The sequence below is a fragment of the Phasianus colchicus genome, chromosome 5 (assembly GCF_987193195.1).
Source record: "Phasianus colchicus chromosome 5, bPhaCol1.hap1.1, whole genome shotgun sequence".
NCBI classification, from domain to species: Eukaryota; Metazoa; Chordata; class Aves; order Galliformes; family Phasianidae; genus Phasianus; species Phasianus colchicus.
The window spans coordinates 47,963,230-47,978,737 of record NC_143440.1 but is presented as its reverse complement, the minus strand read 5'-3'; the positions used below and the strand labels follow the sequence as shown (position 1 = coordinate 47,978,737).

Genomic DNA, 15,508 nt, shown 5'->3' with positions numbered 1-15,508 from the left:
CTAGACTGCCCTACCACACCCACAATATAGTTCAGATTTTGAACCTTCTGACTTCCATCTGTTCAGGCTGCTGAAAGATGGACTGCATGGGAAACATTTTCCTAGCAAAAAAAACATCATAACAGTGGTGTAATAATAGATCACCTCCACTGGTGCAGATTTTTTATTTTTATTTTTTAATAAGTACAGCTTGCAGGTTTTCATTCATTGTTGGTGAAAATGCATAGTGAACAGTGGTGTCTACATTGAAAAAAAGTGTTTTGTAACTGAAAATTTGCTCTGTTAAACAGTGCATATTGTGTTCCTTGCATCGTTGTAGCGTCCATGGAAAAAAACAGGAGGCATTACTTTCAGAGCAACTTACATACATCTGCCTTCCATCCCCTGCCATTACTAACAGGGTACACGAGTAGGTGACAGACTATACAGACATGCTTTAAAAATATTAACTCCCAGGCACAGTAGTAAGGGTTAAGGAGAGAGTTTCAGATTTAAGTTCCCCTCATTACCATTCAGAAAACTATCATTTAATATTAAGGTAATTGTAACACAAGGACATGAGTCATGCCCTTGTGTTACAATTACCTTTAATATTAAATAATAGTTTTTGTAATGGTAATTTCCTTTGGGGATGTTTCATTCTAAATTAGGCAGTTCTGAGTGATGTCTGTCTTTGCAGATATCTCTATCAGCTGCTAAAAGCTCTCCTACAAGTGCACATCCACAATCTATAGGTATTCCAGACCATGAATGCTGCTCCACTGAAGTCATTGTCCTTTGTAACCTGTTAACAGCTTGACTATTTGACTATTTTCACAGCCATGACTTCCTTTTTGAAATCTACACAGAAGAGCATATCCCTTGCTCTACCGTGCTACCATACCACTGCATCCACATCCTAAGCTGCCTGGTTACAGTAAAAGCTATGACACTGTCACATTGTGAGGTGGGCAGCAGAGGAGTAATAGGGTTTATTACTTCTTACTCAGATGACTCAGTGTCTGAGGACAGAGTTGGAGCTGGAAAAAAGTTTTTGAAAAAAACTTTAATTTGACTATTAGAAAGTATTTCCTAATTAAAAACACTGTGTGAGTTCAGAAATCACAGGAGCTTTCAGTAAACCAAGCTTGTGCTTCATATAACAAGCAAAATTTTCTATAAATTAACACAACCATACAAACATGAATAAAGACAAAAAAGTCCTTTTCAGAAAGGCATTATTTAAAAGAGAAAAGAACAGACACTAAAAGCAACAAGATCCTACTGCTGATGGATTATGAGAGGAAAAATCTTGACAGTGAGCCCTCAGTACTCCCTCTGAAGCTGTATAAACGCCAAGGACATCTTTCAGTTTGCACAGAGCCTTCTGCACTCAGAACTATAGGAAGAAGACATAGGCCTCCTTGAAAACTTTGGGCTCCAAAGCAGGTGTGAGAAGCACCAAGCCCTGGTACTGTGTGAGAGCTCTTTCCCAGAGGCACGGACCAGCTTTTCAGTAGAGCAGTAACATCCTGAGGAAGTACCTGTACCACATTTCCTATTTTTGCAACAGAGCAAGAGAGGGAAAGTGCCAAAACTAGGTTTGAGGATAAATGGTTCTTCACACCACCTTACCTGCTAAAAATTGGCAAAAAAAAAGAGCTGCCATTCTTCCTGGTCCTCACAATGCTGTTAAACGAATATTGCAGAAAGGGGAAGTTCTAAACTCCCTGACACAGATATGCCAATAAGTGTCTGTAAAATTCCTGAAAGCATCTCAATTTCACTTCCTGATAAGTATCTGGGACAATGTCAAGCTTTCACCAGCAGAAGATATATATTGCAGGTATAAATTCTAGAGAAATTGAGTCTCATAAAGGAATTCTATTTGAAATGACCATAACTTTAGTGTAGAAGCAGTTTAAAGAGCTCTGCATTTTTATCTCCAATATTGCTTGCCCTTGTCAGGGCAATAGTTACTTTTTTTTTTTGTCTCTCTTTCAGAAGTCTGGAGTACAAGCTAGGGGCTAGATGAAACCATCTTCTTTGGTTACTGCTTAAAAATCCCATATGATTCCACACGGAGCAAGAAAGCTCTGTGCAGCCTCTCTACTACATTTGAACAACACAGGTAATGAAATACTGGTGCTTCAGATCATTAGTCAGGTAATTATGATTTTTGTTTATTTGAGTTTAATTAAAATTAGTCTCAGAAAGCATCCATTACAAGAAGAGATCCTCACTGAACAACCAATACACAACAGTCCTCAGCTACTAAATAGTCTCAGTTCTTCTCCCCAGCTTAAAAATAATAACAGTAAGGAGAACTTGCTAACCATTTAACACGCTTTCCTCTACAGATTTCAAATCACAAGTGCAAGGAGGGCAGCATCATTCTCTCTCATTTAACCCAAATCACCTAGATTGGGGAAAAGAAGAAATCAAAACTCTGTTCCACAATTTACACCACCTGGTTATCTGCCCCAATGCACCACAAAACTACTCACCAGTACTTTTGTAGTAACCTGTCTTTGTCTGCTGAAAGGCAAAGCCTTTGTGCAATTAAGCACATCTCCACTGAAGATAACAGTTTTGTACCCACTTAGACCTGCCCCACATTTTTTTTCCAGATGCAACCTACTCCATTTAGACAAATCTGTTTTCTTCAAGTGCCATCCTGTGTGTATTTGTGGCAGAGAAATGGTAAGACAGCAAGCACATTCATCTTTAATCTGATGGATGCTTCACCACATGCCAGGATGTGTGTTTCAAGGTATATTGTCTGAGAAATCAGTTCTCAGAATTCATGGGGTGGGGGTTTACAAAGAGACAGATGTAGAAATGCTTACATGTTGTGACTAAAAGCTGATTGGCCCAACTACATGAAATAATACAACTCTAAAATTGAAACTAGCACAGGCTTAATGATGCAAATTTCAGTTTTATAATCCTCATCAATTTCCAGGAAACAATGTAACACAGCAAAATTATGGGGGAACCAAAGGGTTTCTCGGTTTATTAGGTACATGATCCAAATCCTGTAAAATTCAGAGGCAGTCTTTGCATAGAGAATAATGGACTTTGGAGTGGGCTCTGTGCTAGAGTTATTCCTGGCTGTAGAAGCAAAAATGCCCCCAGCCACAGAGCTGCAGACATGTACTTTATATGCAAAAATACAATTCCTCAGTGAGAACTCTATACATTATGCTTATAGGAAAAAGTTAAATAATGCATCTATCTGTTACTATTGTTTTTCTTATTAAGCAGAAAGGGAGGAATTCAATATTCAATTCAAAAATAATTTTTGGAGAAAAGGAGGAGAGTGGGGGTAGGTGAATAAATATATCTAAAATCACAACATGATACTAATGTTCAATTACAAAAAACTTTAGAGAAGTCTATTTATTTATTTATTTATTCTAATTCTAAATCCCTACCACTACACAACAATGTCACATTTTAATGTAATATCATGTCCAATGCATATTCATGAAATAAAAATCTTGGCAGTGGCACAAGAAAAGTGGGATGAAGTGTGTTTGGTGGAGTGCGTCACGTTTCCAGACCAGCGGATTTTTTGATTAAAGTCCCTTATCCGTTTTATCATGCATATCCACTCTCTGATTAAAGTGATCTGGAGCTGACACTCACAATGTCAGTATGCACTGAGACCCTTCACACAAAACACGGTTGGAATTTATATGCTTAAAAAAAAAAAAAAAAGAAAGAAAGAAAAGAAGGAAGGGAGGGGGAGGAAGAGGAATAGACCAACTGAACCTGCTACATTAAAATAAGTATATAGGTATATATCTATGCACTGGAAAAAACACATTTTGAATTGTTTTTTTAGACTCACGTATTTCTTTTTAACATTGACAAGATACTAATACCACATGTTTTATTTCCATTTCAGAAAATATCTGTGGTGTGAGTTCTTTCTCTTTGTTACACGGGGCTTTCGATCAACATGCCTCCACACTGGGGTAAAGAACAGAGCAAGCTAAGGTCTCCCACGAACACCAATAAAAAATGAATTCCTCCAAACTTACATGCAGGCCTTCATTTTTTTCTTTCAAACTGTTAATTAATGTATCATATCTTTCTACATTTAAACCACAGGTTATTTGTTAAGCAAACTGATTGCACAGCAGCAGAAGTACATGGATATTGCAAAGAAAAGTTTAACACAAATCCACAGATCTCTGTTCAGGCCTCAGTAGCTTCCAAACATGTTTGTATCACCCTGTTTTCAAACCTCAGCACATTTACAAGGATACAAATTATCTAGGTACCAGTCTGTACACTTGAAAATACAGATGACCATTTTTCTGGTAGAGATGGATCCAGTCCTCAAACTTTTTAAGTTTGTGGTCCCATTCTTCAACTCCATTGCAGAAGGTGCTTAAGAATGTGCTCAACTTTAAGCTCAAGATCAATGAAATTTAAGTATGTACTTGAGGTATTTGTGAACAAAAGGATTTCAACAGTATCGGTAACAAAGGTTTTACAAATGTTCTTTCCCTCTAGGAATACAACAGTCTTTTGCATTTCTAAATAGAGTTCCATCCATGAAATAATTATGGAATTATTCTCATTCTCCTATCTTATTATGTTGAGAGGTGGGGGTTTTTTGTTGCTGTTGGGAAGTAATCTTTACTAGGCAAAGCAAGTAAAGCAGTGGCATGTTTAAGGTCCATTGTTGGTACTCTTCTCATATGCTATTCAGATGTCTGCTTTAGTGCCAAAGTTCAATCGATACGCTATTCCAATGCTAGGCTTCTTCAGAGCACTACTACCAGTCATGCTGAACTGTTGCTATATTGCAACTTTGACACACATTGTGTAAGAATTAGTGAAGGACTGTCAAATTAATTTCATTGGTGAATTCAGTCTCTCACTTCATCAAAAACTTTAATAAAACAAATATAGTAAGAGTCTAGTGAAAAGTATGTTACTTTCTTTTACTTGCAAGGGCCATGGTTTGAAGATCTTCTACATATAACCCTCCCAAACACACTCTAAAACAGAAGCTAGGGTGTAGGTTTTCTGCTCATTCTTTCTGTTCACCAGAAATTCATCGTTCTGCATGACAATTCTGAAAGAAGAGCATTCAGAACTTGAGAATTAAGATAAAACATGGGAAATTTCAGGAAAAGCTTTCTGGAAAAAACACTACCAGCAATAAAGTGTGTTTTCATCAGCACAACCATAAACTGCTGGGCAGTTTCACAGTGAATAGCCCAGAAGCAGAGTTTCCATGCATCAATGGTGCGTACAGTCACAGTGGCAACTGAAATCTAGCAGCCAGCATTGCTTCTCCTGTAAAATACACTTCGTGCTGCCCTGCATTTGCAGTGCTTATGGGGAAATTAATTCTACACAGACATTTCTGATAGATCCTTGAAAGGAGGTTGCCACTATGGCAAATACTGTGGATTAGGTACAATTAAACTATAAAAGCGACCTATGCAAAAGTGATACTACAACAAACCAGCTCAGCTACTAAATACACGTAAGGGACTACAGACTAAGGACTCATATATAAGGACTAAGACCTCATATATAACTTGCCTTTTCTACCTTTACAGATACCTTGGAATGACCTAATGACTTCAATCAGCAGCTACAACTGTAAACAAAAGCCATGCTCTTGTGCCTCAGTTATTTACAACTAAAATCCTAAAGAAATACCAGAAGACACTTAATTTGGTATTCCATAACAACAAATTGAAAGAAAATTACCACTAAAGAAAAATCCAAACCCTTGAGCGGTTGGAAGCCTAATCGCGGGCATCTAAAATTTTCCAATTCTGAAATCATGTCCTATGTTTTCAGACCAGATGCTGTGTAAGGGCAGCACTCTAAAGACCAAAGCAAGTTTCTATCACTGACTACTGCTCTGAGCATTTACTTGGGATTTACAGGTCAGGAGTCCATTGCTGGCTCAGAGCAAAGATACATTTCATCCCAACAGGGAACCTCACATTCACTTGCCAATCTGGCCTTTTGTGTTCAGTAGGTCAGTTATGAAAACTCATTACTAAACACCTCTGACCTCACTTCAGATACAACTCTATAACTAAGCACAAAATGTTTGTTGCCCACTTCATGCCCTACACATGCTGAGTGAATACAAAAGGCCAGACTCTTCTCCTCCAGCTTCAGTATCCCCTTTATAGCAGAGTTCTCTGGGTGGTCAGCAGAGAGCAGTGAGCATTTGAAAGGACTGCTCTCATCCAGCTGTGAACAGAAACAGCAGGTGAATCTTTCCCCCAAATTTTTCTTTTTTATTATAGGAGAACTCACTCAAGGGACTACCTTAGGTAAAACAAACAAAGAAATAAATAAAAGCCACACTAGACAATTCTGTAGATGCCAAAGGTGAATGAAATGAATCACTGAATTCTTACCAAATACTTTACCGCCTACATAGCACAATTAATGAAACTGAACTTTTCCTCCAGGTATCCATGCAGTTATTTCCACCCTTTTCTATCATGCATATATTTACTCACTACCGTGAGCAGCACGAGAGCCATCTCAGAAGGAAAGATGAGTAAAACTACCTCATATATAGCCAAAGCCCCAACGAGGCTGAGAGGCAGTTGCAAAATCCTTCACTGACCTCTTATTATTCTCCATGGAAATAAAGAGCTCAATTTGCATGTGGTACCCAGCTGAGCACCATTTGTCCTGTGTGCTGACAGTAGAGATTTACATGGATGAAATCAAAGATATATCTACAGTACTGAGAAATTGTTTAGATAATGCAAAACCTAACATATAGGAAGCATACAACTTTTTCAGGAGCTGTTTACAAAATGTTCACAAGCCAAATATTATACTTAAAATTGTAGATATTATACTTAAAATTGTAGACCTGTCCAGTTAGCAAACACATTTGAAGATTTGGGATTCTGTTTTCAGACTCCTCCCAGAAAAGATAAATTAAATTAAAAGTAAATAAAATTACTGGGTACAGATTAACCATTCAACTCCTAGTGATTACTACGAATCTACATGCCTGTTAATTTGCACCCCAAATAGCTGCTTTGTACTCACTTATGACCTAAGACTGAGCAGAAGCAATGATAAAGTAGGATCTCCTATCACTTAATGTCTCATATTACAACTTCCTTACATTTAGAAGCTATACAGCACTAGTCAGTAGTACATGAGGCATTATGAATAATGAATAACTTACTACAGTATAATTGCCAAAGTAAATGAATAAAGCACAATCTCTGTTCCAGCATCCTTGCTTTTAAAGAGTGTATTCTCTTACTAGAGGGAGAAATGAAGACAAATGTTTGTGAAAGATGCAACAGCAGGAGTGTTGGTAAGAAAGAGGGGAACAACAAAAATCATAAATGCATACACATGTACAATTACACAAGTGAGAAGAGCTACAAAATGGTGAGCTCAAATGCAAATCTAGGAGGGGAGAAAAAAAGAAGAAAAATAAAAGCAAGATGAGGAAGGTTTGCAAAGCAATTGAAAGTTCCCAGAGATGGGAAATCATGGCTGCAAGGGCCACCGACATCTGCGCATAGGAAACCAGACATTCTCTGATGCCAAGTGTTATTTTGAGGCCTCCCATTCAAAGACCAGAGGCCACTACCCATTTGTGAATGCTTCTCAGGTAACTGTTAAGGAAGAATAAGGCTCACTCTCTTAATAAAGAAATCTTCAGCACAAAAAATAAAACCTTCCACTTTATTTCCAAGTAAAAACTCAGTTAACCTCACCCTCAGGCCAATCTCCTTTTGCAAGGGCTGAAGATGGGTGTCTTGAACCCAAGTCAAGATTCAGTGACTAAGGCATAAACTGCAACTGTAAATCACCTGTGTTGAGTAAAGAGATGACCCCACTCCCTAATTAATTTGTCACTGCTGTTCTTACATATTTCAGTTAGTATCTCAACAAGGAGGAAGGGATCTAAAGGATCTCAAGAGTATGCTTTTCCCTTCCATAATGACTAAGTGTAAATTCTGGTAGCACTGGAGCGCACACCAATGTGTTTGGGAAGAGTGGAGAGGATCAATTCCATCTCCCCCTCTACCTCTCAGGTTTTTAATTCAGCTGTCTACTCCACAAATTAACAATTACAACAGAAATGCACAGGGCTACTCACATACAAACAACACACAGTACTCTACACACTCTGTGTAATAGATACATGTTATGAATATCAATACAATGTACAGTTTCCAATTAATGGGACTTAGGATTGGGGCTTTTTAACTTAACTCCTATAGCTTCTTTTTGAAACTTCTGCATATATTTTCTATTTTTGAGGGAGGTTATAAATCCTGTTTTAATGTTTTGCTGTTTATGCAAATTTCCAAATAGAAAGGCATATGGTGACAGAGTGGCACTAACTATCTGCTTTTCAGCATACATTCCTTTGCTATTACAAGAAAAGAAGGCCTGATGGAAAGAAAAAAAAAAAAGGAAAAAAAACAGTGTACAAATTGTCACTGCATTAGCATAGCACTGGTTCAGATTTCTTAGCTTTTCTCTTGAACTCTGATTCACTAATAGCTCTACTGGCTCCTGCAGGGCAACTGTGGATGCTCCTTCATGTCATAAGATAGAGTGGGTGCTCAAGTTTATAATTATAGTTTTAAACTGGCGGAAAAAAAAAAGAGAGAAAAATAAAGGAGAAGTTTTTTGAGTCAGAGGTTCTCCTGACACTGGCAGCCTCACTGCGTGGGTTTCATGTATCCAGTTTGCATTTTGCCTGATAACGTAGCAGGCACATCACGCTATTCTAAAACAGCAGGATTATTTTCTCCATTCTAATTGATGAACAGCTGTGCTGTAATAGACTACAAAGCAAAGCATCACTGATCGCTCCTCAGGCCACCCCAGGAACTGAACACTCCACAGGGAACCAGAAAAGAATGAAAGTTAAAAAAAAAAAAAAAAAGAAAGGAGAGAAAAAAGAAGAGACATCAAACATTTCAAAATATCCTCCTCTGGATTACTACTATTATTCAGTATCCCATTCGGCAATAATTAATTCCAATTTTCCCTGCAGTAACTCTGGTGTATGACCTAACCCTAAAACAGTTGTACATTATAAAACATAAATATCAGCTCTTTTGAAAGTGAAATGTTAGAGTCCATAACTATTTGTCACTGTGCATCAACATTCACTACATTCAAGTCACTCCTGGGATCACACGTTCCCTAGAAGTGCTTTTTGTCCCAAGAAGCCCACATTAGCCAATCATTAATCTGCTAGAATTCATTATCAGTCCCTTCATTCTACTTTGTCAAAATTATTGTTATTATTCCATGACTCACTATGGAATTGTAGCTCATCTCAATTTCTGTCTTGTCTACTTTAACATGCTATCACAGTAAGCTGAAATACACTGATGTGAAACTATCCAACACAGTTTGGAATCCAATTCGGATTTCCAGTAGAATGTTAAAATGAGGGTGAGGGTCAGGGTCAGACTCACTGCAATGGAATCTTGCAGTGCTTTCTTGAAAAATTTGTATCCCAAAAGTGGGAAGCCTTGAGCATCACTGGAAATATTTTATTATTTGATGGGTTGAGACTTCATAAACTTTGCAACATTCCTCAACTTTCCATTATCGTTTGCTTCCAGAAATGGCTGCTCAACTTGAATTCAAAGTGTAATAGGAGAGTCATCTTTCTATTTTAGAGACAGTCTAGAAGGAAAAATCAACCTGATGTCTAAAAGATAGATATGCTTCCATTCCCTTACCAGATGCTATGGGGGAAGATCAGACTCGCAATCCTAATTTAAGACTCATTTTGCCTTCACTGTGTTTTCTGGGGACAAAAGTGTAAGAAATAGTTAAAGGATGCTTCTTCTTGTATCAGTGAACCAGTTCCAAAAGCACAGACTCAGTTCAATCAAAATTAGTGACAAGAAAACAATCTCCCCATTCTGCCCAGCAATGGAAAGGTTTTCTTCTTATTATTTTGTGTTACTAGAAGTGATTTGCTACATCTTTCCTATAGGTAAGCTGTGTCCTTATGTGTTCTTTTGTCTAGATAAGTGTTATCCTGTAAATGAACACAATAAGACTTCCGTTTATCTTAATGCTATTAAAAAAAAACTCACAAATATAAGAAATCAATAACCATCCACAACAATTTACCAAGGATTCGGTCTGGGTAGAAAAAATTCAAATTGCATTGATTTTTTTACAAGGAAAAAAAGCCAGTTGACAATAAGCTTCAACTAACAAAATGCCATGTGCACACAACTGGAAGGGATTCAGAAAAGCAGTTATTTAAAACCTGAACTGCCAATTAAGACAAGTAAGACAGCTTAGAAAACAAAAAATCGAGCCCTGGACATTGACATGTGACTTAGTTTCCATGCCTCAGTTTCACAATTAACTACAGGAGAGGAAAGCAAAACACAAAGAACTTTAAGACTCGTATCTAAGGGAAGCTTCATTTAGTGCATATGCCACCATCCATCAGTTGTTGCACTCAGAAGAGGTGTGTAAGAACTGTGCTCATCAGGGATGTCAAGTTCATCCGGGGTATAATTTAAGGTGTTGATTTTAACTCACCAACATCTTCAAAGACCGGCTACTCAAAAAGTCAACCTCTTACTTTTGTAACTGCTAACTTCTGCTAAAGGGCACAAGGCAAAAGCCCCCAGACTGAAAGGTCAGTTGTCTGTTAGATGCGAATCACCAGTGAGGAGATGGCTCACAGCTACACTTGTTGGAAAGGCCTCAAGCTTCCAAGCAGGCTAGAAGACACATTACTTTCCTATAAAAATCACAAATTATAATGGTTTTAAGGGCTTTAGTGTTGTTTTTTTGTGTTGTGTTTTTGTTGCTGTTATGTTTTTTTATGTCAGCTTGCAAATGTGATTGAGCTGATTAGCAGACATGTGGTCATCTTGTTAATTGTTTTTATTTGCATTGTTAATTTAACATGATTTGTTCTTGCTCAAAGAATAACGTGGTAAGCACATTTCAAAAATGATTTTGGAAGAATAAATAATAAAATGCACACTGTATAAAAGTAGAGCAAGGCACAAGATATTTTCCACATTTATTCTGTCAGAATTCAACACTTTTCAGCCCATTTCTCAGTCCAACCGTATGAGGAGTTCAAATCAAACACTGGGAACACCTTAGTGGATCACATCAACTTTTTTTCAACACACAAAAAACGCCAAATAACCTTTGAAGAACTTATAGCCTATCCAAAATTCTGGCACTGCCTCGGCAAACAAGAAGTGCCTTGGGCAAAGACGTTTGGTGAAAGATAACGTAGAAACATGCTTGCTAAGTCTGAGTGCCTTGTTAGAAAACCTCGAGGCCAGTTACATCAATTGGTGGCAATAGGCTGGGTGGCCTGACAGCTAGAGAAAAGGGCATGCTCGGCCAGAAAGCATCAGCAAAAGGACCATAATAATATGGTCAAGTGACAGCAGCTGGCTGTCAAAAAGCAGAAATGACAACACAAAGAGATCTGGGTGAAATATAGGAGTGGACTAATGGTGACCTCTTAGCAAGAATGTTATTTAACTCAGCTGAGGGGCATCAACAGGCTGGAATAGAATACGAAAGTGTGATCCAGAACCAATCTGGTCAGATTTTGCCTTTAGCTATTCTGTCACCATCTGTAGAATAAGCATTCTTGAGTACTTGCAAGAAATCGTAAGCCAGGAAGAGCCTCATACACAGTCTTTGTTACTGCAGAGTTTGATTAAATTTGTGAATGAGGTAGAGAAATCAGTTTAGTTCTGTTCTATAGGTTTCCAGTAAGGCCTTCAGAGGTCTCTATTAGCTGTGGGCCAACAGGATAAACAGAGACTATGACATCTGCCAGGCAACACATAGATTTGGTGGTTTCCCCTTATTTAATTTTAAAATTAGATGCGATTTCCTCCCAAATACAAAGACACAGTTTTTAGAGTTCTCAAACCTCACGTGTCTTGGCTTGAAGGATGACAAGGTTGAAGACAAACACTTTCTTTTAAATTTCTACAGTCAGAAGCCAAAACAAAGTTTTGAATATATACAGTTCACCTGCTCTATTTTCAAAGGGACTGTTGAAATAGAAGTCATGTCCACAGGTCTACTGAACTCAGTGGTCGCATGCTGCCGTGCTGCACTGGGGTCATAATGAAAGAAGGAGGTTTCTCTAAAATAACCTGCCTATAGCTCCAGATTTCCACCAAAGTCATGAATAAAGCATATACACTTCCTTAGAGCAGCCTCGCACACATGAGAAAAGCAGAGAGAGATTTCTCCTAGAAAGCGAGCCGATTCACATCCTTGTAGTTATGTCCAATATTTTGACAGTGGTGTAGTAATTAACCTTGCAAGACTATTGCTCTGTACTCAGTATCATTGCATTTCTGCTGTGACCACTATGAAGTGCTTTTTTGTGAAAGGAAAGAATTAATCTAAGTGGGAAAATTACTGGAACAAGAGAGAAGCTCTAATGGCAACCTTGGCATCCTGCAATTTCACACATTAAAATATATTATTAAAAAAAAACTAAAAAAAAAAAATAAAAAACTACTACTACAGTGCTTGTTGTATAAGGCTAAGCTTTCTACTCTTCAAACTATTAATAAGGGCTTCCCATTGAGAAGACAAATACATGCTTGATGCATTTTTAATCCTGTGCCAATACATTTGACTAAAGCTGTTTGCTGTTTCAGTGACAGGATTTAACTTGCCCTTCTGTATTCAACATTTCTGATTATTAATGACATTTAGAAAACACAGGCAGTGGCTGTAAAAGTTATATTCTGGTCAATGTTTTAAAAAGTAAAAAGATCATCAATTAAAGGGCCAAATACTCACTAGACAGTAAATTTAATCATTTAATAAAATATTTTTTAATCATTTAGTGAGTTCAGTGAAATCACTACCATAACTAGGAAAAATATCATCTGGTTCACTGTTAAAAATTGCCAATGTAAGCTGAAAACAAAAAATTGCAGCCTTTTCAAATACACAAATGTTATACAGATAGCCTGTATGAGTCCAGCAGTCTTTACAAAAAAGTGTATTTTAAGACCCACCTTGGTTTGAACATATTCTTGTCTGTAATTGCTACCATAAAGACATCCACACTTATATTATAAATGAGTCAGAGATAACTGCTGAAATGTAATATACCTTTTTCTTTCTGAAGATCTCTGAAGTTTCAAGCAGGTTTTTCCAAATTTGCAAAGAACATTTCTCTGAAGAAAGAAGAAATAACACTGGTATCTCTAATGAGACAACCAATATAGGGATCACATTGAGTTAATTTTTTTACCACAAGAAAATGGAAAAGAACACCTCTTTCCTACAGACTGATTATTATTTTGTTATTTAAATGACAATGTAAAGCTAAGGTTATAACAAAATTACATGTGGTGATGATCTCCTAGTGACCTCAGTTGTGCTGTTCCATTACAGCATACAGTATTAATACACTAACAGAATGCACACACTTAGGGTACTGTCAGGCACCAATGCAAATCAAACAGCACAGACAGCACATTACTTTTGTTTTAACCATTAAAAGCTCTAAGAAATACAGTATGACAGCCAGAAGAAAGCAGGCTTGGATTTTCTAAAGGTGCCCAGGAGTGGCACTGATTTGTATTTTCTTTGGTATCCTTTTTTAAAAGGCCTTTAGCTGTGCCAATACAATACATTCAAATCCTGACCTTTCTCAACACAATGAAGATACTCTGTATATCTTACCATATAACACAGAGAATCAATACAGTATTTTACTAAATGTGAGTTAATTTTACCTAGGCAAGGAAATTACTGCTGTTAATACTAGAATTCTCTTTTTTCCTCCTCCTAGTCTGTGAGTTTCAGGTTTGCCGAACCCTATCACTGTTTAAAAAAGGTTTTGAGAGATTTTAATAGCTAATAATAGGAGGAAACATAAAAGGACAAATCCAATTTAAGTGAAAGGGTTCCTGTGTAAGCATTACTTGTCAGTCTTTGGTCGTACTGTATAGGGACCAGCTACGGAGCACTGGCAGCAAAGAAATATAAAGTCCAGATTTAATTCTGATACAGAGAAATACAATTTCAAAACCGGACGTCTTATCATAGGCATGTCCCATTGGAGAACTCATTTCCCTAGCAAAAGGCTGTCACTGCCATTATGTTGTACAAGGAACCAATTTACTACTACAGCTAAACAGGGTTACTGGTGCTGTTGGAACTTAAGCATTTGAAGTTATCGCTAGAAAAAAACAGCATTTCAAATGTCAGTGAAATGGGAAGGTATAATTGAAAAGTATCAATCAGAGAAGCAAAAGGGTTTAGAAAGCTAAGACTGCAGTTTTAGTACTGTCTTCCCCCCCCACACACCACTTCCTCTTTTTATTTCTTCAAGCTTTTTTTCTCTATTTTCTTTTTCTCGTTCACATGCAAGTTCTGTAAAATAAAAGATTTGGGTTTGATACTTGTTCTTCATCACACATGAAATAAATTTTTGTGGTTTTCTCCTACTGACCACAATTTGACTACACAAAACTCATCTCATCCTGCTTTCAAAGCTGCCAAGATGGAAGATATCTAAATGAATGAAACAAAGCACATTTGAATTTTGGTTTGTTTTTGGGTTTGATTTTTGTGATTTTTTTTTTTTCCTCCTCAAACAAATCCCATCTACCTGTTCACTTGAATGTCCATTCCTTCATGAGATTTTTCCCCCACCCCAAGTTGACCCTACAGAAAGAGAGTGAACAAACCCTTGAGCTTTCAGAGCCAGGAAAGCATGGAGAAATTGTCTACAAAATAAGCTGAACAAGTGTCAGAAGATCGTGCACATATTGCTACTGCTGACTTCATAATGTCTCCCATTATGAAGTCCCATAAACAGACAGAAGTGGACTGCCTCACCTTTACCTCTTCCAATTTGCTACATTTTATCACATTTTATCCAGAACCAACGCCTGGTGATGTTAGGAGTATGTTCAGCTCATCTAAAAATCAGAAGGCTAAAATTACGCACTCCGTATCCTATAGGCGGAATGTCAAGCTTCCTTCATTACAGCTTTCCTTTGCTGTGCACAGTTGATATCAGGGCCTTGAAAAACAGCATTCGAGCAGTAATTAACAAGACAGGGCTGGTATACAGTCACGCTAAAACTTACTCATTTTACCCCTTAAATAGGCTGACAAATTGCATGTGGTAATTTATCTGTTTAGTTAAACATCACTGCCCGGGTCTCAGGGACAAAGGTTGCTGTGCAAAACAAATTTATCTGCTGTTAGCTACAATTCACTCAAAGCAAAACTGTGCTAGAAATAAAAATTCACAATACGGGCCCTTCTTTGCATCTTGAAAGGACTTTCACCAGCTAAGAGGTGAAAATGAAGTTCTGCTATGATGATGTACAGTCACATGTCTATATTTCCAGTAAAAAGAACATTAACCCCATGCTGCACAACAGGGAGACAAAAGTCTGTAAAGAGCCAGGGGAGTTTCAGAGAACTCGTAGTCAGGAATGGATCCAGGCAGTAGAAAGATAAATTTGTGTATTAG

At 37.5% G+C, this 15,508-nt stretch overlaps 1 long non-coding RNA gene across 1 annotated transcript in view; it reads right to left on the bottom strand.

Moving 5' to 3' along the window:
• LOC116228778 (uncharacterized) overlaps window positions 1-14,787 on the bottom strand; it is a 153,660-nt gene extending 138,873 nt beyond the window's left edge. Inside the window, exons 1-2 of the long non-coding RNA XR_016467342.1 lie at window positions 14,712-14,787; window positions 13,126-13,190 (exon numbers count right to left, since the gene is read on the bottom strand). This is a non-coding gene — a long non-coding RNA (uncharacterized LOC116228778). The remainder of the gene's footprint in view (window positions 1-13,125; window positions 13,191-14,711) is intronic.
• Between the last annotated feature and the right edge of the window lie 721 nt (window positions 14,788-15,508).